The following is an 11,037-nucleotide window of genomic DNA, read 5'->3' on the forward strand; positions in this document are numbered from 1 at the left end:
ATGGAGGACAGGGACTGTTTCATGCTTGCACCTTGCAGGTGCTTAGGTACTTGCTGAGTCAATAAATCAATCATTGAACTGGAGAGCCCTATTATGAAAGACAATATTTACTATGAATGGGAAAGAAATTAGGGAAAGCAAAATTATTTAGGAAATACATATTACTATAGAAAAGAGTATTAATTTGGGGAACCTACACCCCATGGAAGATAGCAATTCTATAAAATAGCATTGCCAGGGAAAACAGCAGTTGTATGTGGAAGAGATTATTGTTTACAATGGCAGGAGAAAAACCTACCCATTTTGGGTGGCAGTGATCTTTAGGAAGAGATTCTGAGCAGTATTCCTTGGCTATATAATTTCTTTCCTTCTGAGAAAGACAGGAAAAAATAGTGTTGTGTAAAAATAACCTCCAATTTGATGTCAGAATTTTAGCTTTTCAAAAAATATTCTCTTAGATAAATACAATTCTTGCTTTGGATCTCAGTTTCCTTGTTAGCCAAGTATCCATACCTCACCTTACTTAACAGACTAGGTGGTGAATTATAAATGAAATAACATATCGAGCCAATGGAAATATAGAGTAAGTGTTCCAGGGAACTTCCGGGGTGAAGGCAAGGACAAGGTAGGACAGGACTGATTTTTCCCATTTCTAGTTTGCCTTTAATACCCTGTTGATTTAGAATTTAAACCAATGACTCTTAAACCAACCCCCTAAAGAAAGAAGACCCTAGGGCGATCCAGGAACCAATCTCTCTTTTCTTTAAATTTTTAGTTTACACACAGGCCTGAGAGTCCAAGGTAGCCAGGGAACAATGATTAGTGATCTGCCATAGGCTAAACCTCAAAGTTTAATGTGGGGCTCTCATTAAACCAACTATGTGTCTTTGGGCAAATCACTTCCTTTCTCTGCAACTCAATTTCCTATGTTTTTAAGGAAGGGAGGGAGAGAGGGAGAGAGGGAGAGAGAGAGAGAGAGAGAGAGAGAGAGAGAGAGAGAGAGAGAGAGAGAGAGAGAGAGAGAGAGAGAGAGAGATCGAGAGAGAGACATCTCCCCTCTGTTGTCCCCCAGCTGTCTTCTCAGTTAATCAGATCCTACTATTAAACACCATTAATCGCCTGTTGTGTACCAAGCTAAACAAATGTGCTAAGCACTGGAAATACAAAGAAAACAAAACCCCCCAAACCTATCCCCAAAGAGTTCTCAGGCACTGACCTCACTATCATCTTGGAAAATGACAACAGAGACTCAGCAGCGCTTCCAGTTCCTCAGTACAATCCAAAAGACATGTTATTAAGTTTCTACAATATGCCTGGCTCTGTACTTGGTACTGGCCATCCAATAACAACATCAGAAGTGTTCCTGCCTTCAAGACAACTTCTCTAGCTCAGAATCTGAAAGCAAAACTCTGGGTCAACAGGGGTCACGGTCTAGTGTCCCAAGAACCATTTGCTGGCTCTAAGGAGTCAAGCTTTGTCTCTTTCGCTCTACCACCAAGGGAAAGCTGGTGAACAGGATGAGTTGGCTTCACACCCATTTTCTTTAAAGCATTGCTACAGTCTTTGCCTTTACCTCACAATTGCCCAAAGAAAGATAATGTGTGCATCAATAGGTGCAACTTTTGAGAGTTATACACAGGGTCAGGCCTCAAATTCTGCAACTGGAATAGGGATGAAATGGAATGGAAGAAATAATGACTTTGGGAATGGGGGGAGGGGTTAAATAATCTACATTATTTATATTGATCCAATTCCTTAGCTACTTAACTTTTAGCTTCCCCAAATTCAAATAGATTTTTTTAAACAATTGTTTAAAATTCCTACTTAAGATAAAAGACAAGTCCAAGAGGAGTAGCATTCTTTCTCTCTCTCTCTCTCTCTCTCTCTCTCTCTCTCTCTCTCTCTCCCTTTCTTCCTTTCTCCCTCTCTTAAGAAATAACCAGAGGAAAAGGAAGAAGAGAAAGGTGCGTGTGAATGTGTGGAAGACACTACAGATCTTTTCCTTTTCTTTTAAGAATGAAAAGATAGTAAGCATGGTACTTTCTTTCCTTATCTCATTTCCAGTATTTATCAGTTTGAATTTCAGTCCCTATTTCTCTCAAATGCTGAATGATCTGTTGGACAGAGACAAATGAACAGAGATAAAGACAGAGAGAGCCCTACAGACTGGGAAAGTTCAGAGACTGATTCTGAAAGAGTAAGAGTAAGACTGATCTAGGAAATCTAGAGAAAGTGGCAGCTCAGTCTCTCTAGCAAGGATTCCCAACCCCAAGGAGTGAGTCTTCTTGGACGGTGTGTGAGTTGGTGGAAATTATCAGAATTAAAGTTTGAGAAATGGAGTTCAAATTCCAGACTCCTCGACTTAGTGACTTAATATGAGACCTTTATTAACAACCAACTACAAGACCTTGGAGAGATCACTTCCTCTCTCTGAGACTCAGTTTCCTAAATTTTAAAGGAGGGAGGGAGGAGGGAGAGAGAGAGAGAGAGAGAGAGAGAGAGAGAGAGAGAGAGAGATTCTTTTGTGAGAGGATGTCTCCCCTCAATTCAGGCCCTGACTGGACCTAAGTTTCCTCCATATACGAGATAAGTGGCCAAGATAATTTTTAGGTTCCCTTTCTCTTTCCTTTCAAGAAAAGGGGGAAGATCATTGGTGTCGGGTAATGATCAACGACTTCACTGAGGTCATACCTAAAAACTGGGGTACACATTCAGCTCCAAACCTTCTCACTAGGAAGCCAGGCAAACCACACGGAGATTTGGGGCACCCAGAGAAAAAATCTTCTGAATTTGAGGGGCCCGGCCACCTGGTGTTAGAGGTTCCCTTCTTACTACCCTCTACCTTCACAGTCCCAGAGATTTGAGTCTCTGAGCTTCACTTGCGGATCCTCAGAGGAAATCGGAGGCCTGGAAAGTAAGGAGGTGGGAATAGGGAGGTCTGCCTTGTGCCTTGTTCTTTCTACTTTGAGGCCCGTCTTGTGGTTCCGCCAGGAGGAGCCTGTCTGTGTGTCTCCCCAGAAGCCAGCCCCTGAACTCTCCAGTCCTCGCTGCCTAGCTCCACCAGGCCCTTGGGCTCAGAAAGACCGGCTGCCGGCAGGAAAGAACAGGAAGCAAAGGTCTCTTTGCCTTTCCACAGTCCTGGCGGGTGGGAAAATCGCCTTTGACTCTGCCCCAGACCTACGAGGGACTGGAACTGCCGGGAAGCTAAAGAGAATTCCCCGTCTCTTTTCTAATTCTGCAAGTCTCCTGGGCCTTCCCCTGCTTTCTCTTCTCTGGACTCTTTTCTCGATATCCTTCCTGCCTCTCCTCCTCTTCCCCTCTTTTTCTCCTTTCCTTTCACTTGTCTCACCTTCCCTTTCCCCTTTCTCTTTTCCGCCTTCCACTCTCCTGTTTTCTCTCTCCCCTTTCTCCATTTCCCCATTTTGCTTTCTTCTTTCCTTCTCTCTGTTTTTCTCTCTCTACTTTCTCTCTTTCCTTTCTCATGATCTCCTCTCCTTTCCCTCCCTGTTCTCTCTTCCTTGCTTCTCTAGCTATCCTCGGTCATTTCAATCTTTTCAGTTCTCCTTTATGTGCTCTTCGTTTTTCCTCTCTCCTTCTTTCTCCTTGTTTTACTGTCTCTTCTTCCTTTCACTTTCCTCTCTCCTCTCTTTTCCTCTCCTTTCTTTCCTCTCCCTGTCTCTCTAGAAGTCTTTCTTTCTGCCCCTCTTTCTGTTTGTCTCTGTCTCTTTCAGTCTCTGTCAAAGCTTTCTCTCCTTAGCCAGTTTCTGACATTTTTCTCTTGCCAGTCTGCGTCCCATTACTCCTCTGGCTGCCTCTTCGGGGAAGTTTCCACTTTCCCTGCTCTCCCTGCAGAAGCTAAGAAAGGGTTTTCCTTCAGAGCCTGGGCAGCACCTACCTTTCAGAGAAAAGCTTCTCAGGAGTGCTACCTTCACAGCTAATGGATTTCTCCGAGGCTGCCAAGGCCCAAGGCCAGCTATGCAAGCTAACAACGTCTTTCAGATAACAAGAAAAAAGGAATCCAACACCAGCCGGTATTAACCCTTCCCCCCTTTGCAGTTCCTAATTTTCAACACTTTCTTATTCTATTTTTTAAGTTGGACATTTTCTTGATAAAAAGCAAAACTCTGAGTTAAAAGATTGCAATGGATATTGACTGTAATTGTTAGGGCGAGGAAGCAGTGTTTGACTGTGGGAACACAATCTGTGTGACACTAAACAAGTAACCAAACCTCTCTGATTTTGTTTCCTCCTCTGTAATTGGGGGGGGGGGGTAAATATGGACTAAGAGGTGCTGTCTTACGAAGAGAACAGAATTGAAAGTCAGAGAAGCAGGATTCCTATTCTAGCTCCCGTTTGGGGCTAGTAATTTCCTCTTCTCTTTAAGATGGAGCTTGGACTAGATGATTTCTATGGCTCCTTTCACTCCTACATATAGTCTTCTAGCTTTCCCCACTTCATGGGGCAGCAGTAAGGAAATGCTGCCACCCACATATTTCCAGAGTCCATTCATTGGAAGGTCTGCTTTATGCAAAACTCAACTCACTCTAGAGGTGAAGGAGTCACAAACTTCATCGTACTTAGTCCTGACCTGAGAAGAGGCCTTCCCAGCCTAATCAGGCTGGTGTTCTGACCACAGAACTGCAGGCCCACAGAGCAGAGGCGATAGAAGAGTGGTATGCAAATGTTAGTTGTGTGGGTTTTGTTGTTATACACTGAATCTGGATGTTCTTGTGTCCCATTGACTAAAAAAGCTAATATCATTTAATTTAGTCTTTTGGCTTGGAAAATTAGCCAATACTGATGTTTCAAGGATGCAGCTTCTATGGTCAGATGACATAGCACACATCTATTTCAGTAGCTTTAAAAGGAAGGGAAGAGAAACATCAGGGACTCAAAGACAATGTACCAGCTCTGAATATAGTCTCATGGTCTCTACTGTCCCCTGACTCAGAAATGTCTGTTCTTTGCCTAGCCCAGGGTGCTCAGAAACTCAACTACCTCATGGATCCCCCCCAGTGCCCCAAAAGATGTTCGTGCTGGGAAAGGATCTGAACTGAGGTGGTGGATGGAAAGACAAAGGGTTTGGGGGGAAATGTAATCCAAAAAGAAGCTCAGGGATGCTGAACAAGTGACTGGGGTCACCTAGTTAGTAAATGTCTGAAGCCGGCTTTGAATCCCATTCTTCCAGCACTAAACTTACAGGTGGGGAGTGGGAGGGAGACTCCTTGCTCAGGCTGCCAGGGAATGCAGACTTGGAGGTGTGTTCCCTATGTGGAGGAGGGAGGGTGGGGATCCTTCTTTTCCACCACCCAAAAGCCTCCCTGGGATCATAAAAACACGGCCAGCTCGTAACCCAACTGGGCTCTCGCGTTTCTTTATTAACTACTTTTATTATTATTATTTTTACAAACAGTTCTGGGGCCGGGCCCTACCCGGGAGCTGGGGCTCCCGTTGGGGCAAGGAAGCCTAGCGACTTGGGAACCCGAAGGGAGGCCCCGAGCCTATATTTGGAGAAGCATTCCAGACTCGACCCTGGGCAGCTATGCTAGGGGCCCCGATCTGGAGATCTCTTGGCTTGGGCCACACTCCCTAAGGGTACCCAGACCCATTACTGGCCTCAGTGGAAAAATACAAGGGGAAGGCGAGAGAGAAGGAAAGGAGAAAGGGAGAGAGAAGAAAAGAAGAAGAGGAGGAGGAAGAGGGAGAGAGAAGGGGAAAAGAAGAGATAGGGAAGGGTGAGGAGAGAGAAGAAAAGGAAAAGAGAGAAGGAAAAGGAGGATGAGAGAGAGAGAGAGAGAGAGAGAGAGAAAAGAAGAGAAGGGGAAGTTGGAAAGTCAGAGGCGACAAGAGTTAGTTGACTCAATACAGATAGAAAGATTCCCAGGTATAATACATTGGCACCCCACCTTCCAGGAGGCACACACCTCGAAAATGCTACATCACAAACAAAAATACAAATTCACATACTGTGCGCATCTCTCCTGCAGAGAACACAATGCAACTAAGGAACATGCACCCCCAATATGCATATATAGATATAGATATATGTATATATAGTGTAGAAAAATAGAGACATCCTTCCACATGGAAATAGAGCCAGCTGAAAGAACCAGACATCCCCTGCCAGCACACAGACAGAAACACAGGAAAACTCGAGATGCGCAAAGAAACGGAAACATCCCACTGAAGACACAAAACAATAGTTAGGAACACCAACACAACCCCCGGGCCCGGAAGTCCAGACTCACATCCCAGAGACACAATCTACACAATATTCACCCAAGCATCTCGAAAAGCCATTGGACGCACAACTCCATCACTTGGTGTCCTCCAGCTCCAGGGCACCTAAGTTAGATACTCCCTGTTCAAATCATCTCCCAGAGTCAGGAAGTCCCCTATCCAGGGACCCAACGAACAGAGAAACCGTCAGACGCGATCGGAGAGACCCGCACCCACGCTCCGGGGTCCCCTGGGACCCAGTCCACAGAGACACCCAAGCACGACATGTGGGTCTCTCCCGTTCGGAAACCTTCCCACGACACACGCTCTCCAGCCGCACACACCTACAAGCTTAGAGGGAAAACCCCACACACTTGCTTTTCCCTTCGCATTTTCTCCAAAGAGAATGAAAAGGCATTAGTTTAAATTGGGGCTCGCAGCCCCTAAATCCCAAACCGAGAACGGATTCCGCACCCTCCGCTTGTCCCCTCTGGCCTCGGTTTCCCTTTCCTTCGACGCGTGGGAAGCCGCCTCTCCCAAGCTTCCCTTCCAGGGGATTCGGGGAAACTCCTAGAACAAGTCCAAGGCCCCCGGGGCGCGGAGGAGAGGGTTGGCCGGGGGTGGAGGAGGACGACAGCGCTCCCCGAACTCTCCCCGAACTCTCCCCGCACGCGCCGGCTCCCTCGGCCGCTCCCGGACCGGTGAGGACTCCCGGCCGCTTCTCCACGCCCGGCCCTCCGCCCCTCCGCCCCACGCGACCCGCGCTGGCCCAGAGAAGGGAGCGCTCCCTGCCGGCTTTCTCGGGGGACGGAGCCACCGGCCGCAGCCCGCGCCGCCTTGTCCCCGGGCCGGCCAGGACACAGACTTCCCCGGCCAGCCCCAGGCGGCCCGCCGGGACAGAGAGGACCAAGCTCCCGGACCCCGAGGCTCGCCTACCTGAACAGAGCTTTCATCCACCAAGGAGCCTTGGGCGGGCCAGGGGGCGCGGGCCGCTGGAAGACCCCAGCCGGGAGCCGCCGCCGCCGCCGCCGCGCCCGGGAAAGAAACCGGGGATTTGGAATCCGGCTCCTGGTCCCAGGAGTCCTGGGAGGGGTGAGGCTCTCGGATTGCTGAGCCGGACCCCAGAGACTAGCAGGATCTCTCTCTCTCTCTCTCTCTCTCTCTCTCTCTCTCTCTCTCTCTCTCTCTCTCTCTCTCTCTCTCTCTCTCTCTCTCTCTCTCCCCCCTCCCCTCCTGTCTCTGACTTGCTCTGTCTCTCTTTCTCTGTCTCTGTCCCTGTCTCTGTCGATCTGTTTGGCTCCTCTTCTCTTCTTCGTCTAATTGTTTTTTTATTCTCTCTCTCTCTCTCTCTCCCTCCTCCCTTGCTTCCTCCCCTTTCTCTCTTTGTTCCTTTTTTCTCTTCCTCTCTCTTCTCTTTTTTTGTCTAATACTTTTTTTGCTTTCTTTTCTTCCCTTCCCTCTCTCTTTTTTCTTCTCTCTCCCACTCTCCTTCATCGAACTCTTCTTTTTTCCTCTCTCCTCTACCTTCTTTTTTTCACCCTTCCCTCTCCTTTTTCTTTTCTCTCCTTCTCTCTTCTTTTATTTGTCTAATTCTTTTCTCTCGCCTCTCTCTTTCCTCCCCCTTTCCCTCTCTCTTCTTTTCTTCTCTCTCTTTATTCTTCATCTAACACTTCTTTTCTCTCCCCCTCTCTCTTTTCTTCTCTCTCCTTCTCTATTCTCTTCTTTGTCTAATTCTTCTTCTTTCTCTCCCCTCTTCTTTTCTCTCCTTCCCTCTCTCCCTCTCTTCTCTTCTTTGTCTAATTCTTTTCTCTCTTTTCTTTTCTCCCCTTCCCTCTTTCTTCTTTTCTTCTCTCCCTCTCTCCTCTTTTTTGTCTAATTCTTCTCTCTTTTTTTCTCCCCTTCCCTCTTTCTTCTTTTCTTCTCTCCCTCTCTCCTCTTTTTTGTCTAATTCTTTCTCTCCTCCTCCTCCTCACTCTTTCTTCCCTTCTTCCTTCTCTCTTCTTTTTCTTCTTCTTCTCCCACCCCCATCATAGTTCATCCAAAAAATGTTTAAAATATCCATACCTTTTAAATCAGAGATCTCATAGCTGGACATGTGCCTCAGAGCAAGGCAATCTCTCTCTCTCTCTCTCTCTCTCTCTCTCTCTCTCTCTCTCTCTCTCTGTCTCTCTCTCTCCATTTATCATCCATCTCTTTTAATATTCATAATATACATACATATAAACAGAGATGGGGGCATTTTTGTGTATGTAAAAACTGGAAACAAAGACTTTGGATTGGAGAATGGTAAAATGAATTGTGAACATGAATCTAATGAATTATTAACCCTTAAGAAATGATGAGTTAGAAGAATTAAAGAGATTCCTGGATATTTTTAGATCCTGATATTTCTCCCCTGTCTGGATCACTTTGTACCTATATTGTGTTTGTTCTGTATTTGCTTACATATGAACCTACATTTTAATGTAAGGGCCTTGATTTAAGGACTATTCAGCTTTTGTTTTGGTCCTCATCTCCATCATCCAACACACTCTCTATCACATAAAGAATTACTGCACCAATACTTACTAGCTGACTAGACTTTAAATGAAAGCAAGCAGAACAGTACACAACCTGGCTAAACAATGAAAATGGAAAGTACAAAAACACTGCACAATCATAATGACTGAACTTGGCTCCCGAGTTAAGAAAATGGAGACTCTTTCCTTCCATGCAGAAGTGTGAATTTGCTATTAAATTCAGCTTGTATGGAAGTTAGTTTTGTTAACTGATCACTCCCTGTCCCTTTCTTTTTTCTTTGTTACAATGGATGCTCTTTTGTTGAGAGGAGACAAATATACTCAGAAATAATATCAATACAATTTAAAAAAATAAATAATGATATAGAAGGAACATCTCCTTTTATCCAAATTCTCTGCTGAGATGGAAGTAGACAAAATTGAACTATGAATGGAGAAGATCCCTCTGATATCCTGAAATTCATACAAAGGCTTAGAAACACTGTGAGTATGGAGGAGAAGGCTTTTATTCCAACAGTCTCAACCAGTTGGACAGTGATAGGCAGCAGAAGGTCACTGCCTTTGTGGCTGGACATTAAAGATGGTATTTTCTAGACTGTTCTTTCCTTGGACTTGTGGCAGACAGGCATGGTGGTTCACTGCACTTGTAGTCACTGGGGCTTTTGACTGATGACTGATGACTTTTAGAACAGGGATAGATTTGGGGATTCTTAGAAGAATACTTCCATAGGGTCCTGTAACATCTTTCACAAAAATAGATTTGTTCCGACTGCTTTATGCAGAGCCCCTCCCTCTTCCACTCTTCCTCTCCTGGACTGACACATGCAAAGAACCTTAGAATATGGAAAATGTTTGTCTTGGTTCTAAGCAGCCTCCCAATTCTCAGAACATGGAATGAGAATTGAGAGTCTCCTTAGAATAAAAAAAAAAATGGGAAAAAAGTAGGAGGGGATTTAGAATCTAGAATGTCAGAACTGGAGGGGAGGGAGAACTATAGAATAACAGAGCTGGGAGGGAGGGACTTCAGAGACCATCTAGTACATCTTCTAGTTTGGGAACATAAGGAGAAGTGTGAGATGAGTGACTAGTCCAAAATTACACAAAGATTTGGCAACAGAGAAGGGACAAGAACCTGCATCTCTTGTCTCCCTGTGCCCTGCACTTTGCTAACAGGATCATACTCTCATGTTTACAGGAACATTACAAAAACATATTATATAGATTTTGGCAGTGGTGTGTATGTGTGTGTATACACCAGTAAATTATAAATCAGGCCTACATGAAGGTCACTGCCACCACAAAATAATAAAAAATTAACATGATCCCAAGACCCTTTGAAGATGTCTTCTAGCAGTGCAGAGATCAGGGCCTTGTAGTTTCTGTTTCTTCTTTCCTCCCCTCCCCTTGACTTCACCTTCTCTCCCACCTCAGCTCTCTTTTCTGTCCTCCCATCCCATTTCTTTCCAAGGACTTGAAGGGAGTGGGTTGGCAGGGAGGAAGTCTGCAGATAAGGAAAGGTAATATTTTTATAGGCTGAAAAACTTCACTTATCTTGAGTCTTGCTCCTATTCCTGCTAGTGCTCCTAATTGGTCATTTTATTCACTCCCTCTTCCCTCTCCTTAGAAGCAGCAGTCTTTTTTGAAAAGAAGACTCCACACACACAATCAGTAACTAACATCCCCATCACCATTTCTGTTCCTTTCCTTTCCTTCCTCAAGAGGACCAAGAAAACAGTCCTTGGGTTGAAAAAATCCCATTGAAAAAAGGAAACTGAAGGATTGGAGAAGTTTCATACAGGAGGCAGAAGGGAACTAGTAAGAAACGTTGCTTTCCTATGATACCTAATGATGCCAACAACATTAAATCTTACACTATCAACTTCTTAATTCCATTTATGGGGGCAGTTATGTGGCTCAGTGGATGGAGCACTGGCCCTGGATTCAGGATGTCCTGAGTTCAGATCTGACCTCAGACACTTAAAAATTACCTAGTTGTATGACCTTGGGCAAGTCACTTAACCCCATTGCCTTGCAAAACCCCCCAAAACATCCATTTATGATCCATCACAGGTCCTGGACTATAATAATAATAGTAATAATAATAATAATTATGATTATACATCTAGGTCATGATCCAATCTCTTGTAGAAGAAACAAGAAATCTAGCTCAGATCATGCCAAGTCTCATATCTGACTTCTGTCTTGATCCTGATAAGTGGGATCCCATATGTTTAAAGACTTCTAGGTCAACCTGAAGAAAAGGAAGAATGTTGCTTTCTCAGGAAAGGAGAGTTGAGTT

Source organism: Macrotis lagotis, chromosome X (assembly GCF_037893015.1).
Source record: "Macrotis lagotis isolate mMagLag1 chromosome X, bilby.v1.9.chrom.fasta, whole genome shotgun sequence".
NCBI classification, from domain to species: Eukaryota; Metazoa; Chordata; class Mammalia; order Peramelemorphia; family Peramelidae; genus Macrotis; species Macrotis lagotis.